Here is a 1689-nt window from a genome sequence, read left to right as displayed (position 1 = left end):
GAAAACAGTTCAGCGGGGGAAAACTAAGCGGATGCGGCCACGCGTTGGGGAAAACTAAGCGGATACGGCCAAGAGTCGGTGGAAATTGGCCCGAAAACAGTCCAGCGGCAAGCGGAAGCGGCTAACGTTGGGCAAAACTGACCCGAAAACAGTTCAGCGGGGGAAAACTAAGCGGATGCGGCCACGCGTTGGGGAAAACTAAGCGGATACGGCCAAGTGTTGGGGAAAAATGGCCCGAAAACAGCCCAGCGGCAAGCGGAAGCGGCTAACGTTGGGCAAAAGTGACCCGAAAACAGTTCAGCGGGGGAAAACTAAGCGGATGCGGCCATGCGTTGGGGAAAACTAAGCGGATACGGCCAAGGGTCGGTGAAAAAGGGCCCGAAAACAGTCCAGCGGCAAGCGGAAGCCGCTAACGTTGGGCAAAAGCGACCCGAAAACAGTCCAGCGGGGGAAAACTAAGCGGATGCGGCCAAGCGTTGGGGAAAACTAAGCGGATACGGCCAAGCGTCGGTGAAAAAGGCCCGAAAACAGTCCAGCGGCAAGCCGAAGCGGCTAACGTTGGGCAAAAATGGCCAAAAGCGATGGAGCAGGGCGGTCTGAATCTATGCATCCACATAAAATGGGGGGTAAACCTGGGGGATTTCCAGGGGGTGGTAACCCTGGGCGTGGCTGGAGACCCAAAATGCATATTCCCCTATAGGGGGGAAGGATTTTTGGAAGAGGCAGCCCCTCATGTACATGCCAAGCGGGGTGTACATGGCCCCTGTGGGTGCCTCCGTCGGTGTAAAATGGCCCGAAAAACAAGATTATGTTACCCGAAAACACGATTATGTTACCGAAAAAACACGGTTGAGCGGGGGCAGTAAGCACGGTTGAGCGGGGGCAAAAAACACGGTTGAGCGGGGGCAAAAAACACGGTGCAGCGGGGACAAAAGGCACGAATATGTTACCGAAAAACACGGACCACGCGGGTTGAAATTCCCAGCCGTAGAGCCGGCGAAACACGGTGGGGCAGGGCGTCTAAGCGTGGAGGCGCCCGTAAGACCGATGCGGGTTGAAATCCCCAGCCGTAAAGCCGGCGAAAAGCGGTCGGGCAGGGTGACTCCGCGTGGAGTTTCGCCCGTAAGGCCGATGCGGGTAGCCGCGCGGGTTGAAATCCCCAGCCGTAAAGCCGGCGAAACACGGTTCATTGGGGCGCCTAAGCGTGGAGGCGCCCCGCAGAGACCGAGCGGGTTGAAATCCCCAGCCGTAAAGCCGGCGAAACACGGTTCATTGGGGCGTCTAAGCGTGGAGGCGCCCCGCAGAGACCGAGCGGGTTGAAATCCCCAGCCGTAAAGCCGGCGAAACACGGTTGAGCGGGGCGCCTAAGCGTGGAGGCGCCCCGCAGAGACCGAGCGGGTTGAAATCCCCAGCCGTAAAGCCGGCGAAACACGTTCGGGCAGGGCGACTCCGCGTGGAGTTTCGCCCGTAAGACCGATGCGGGTAGCCGCGCGGGTTGAAATCCCCAGCCGTAAAGCCGGCGAAACACGGTTCATTGGGGCGCCTAAGCGTGGAGGCGCCCCGCAGAGACCGAGCGGGTTGAAATCCCCAGCCGTAAAGCCGGCAAAACACGTTCGGGCAGGGCGTCTAAGCGTGGAGGCGCCCGTAAGTCCGATGCGGGTAGCCGCGCGGGTTGAAATCCCCAGCCGT

This window comes from Carex rostrata, chromosome 10 (assembly GCF_964058835.1).
Source record: "Carex rostrata chromosome 10, lpCarRost1.2, whole genome shotgun sequence".
NCBI classification, from domain to species: domain Eukaryota; kingdom Viridiplantae; phylum Streptophyta; class Magnoliopsida; order Poales; family Cyperaceae; genus Carex; species Carex rostrata.
Note: the sequence above shows the minus strand (reverse complement) of the source record.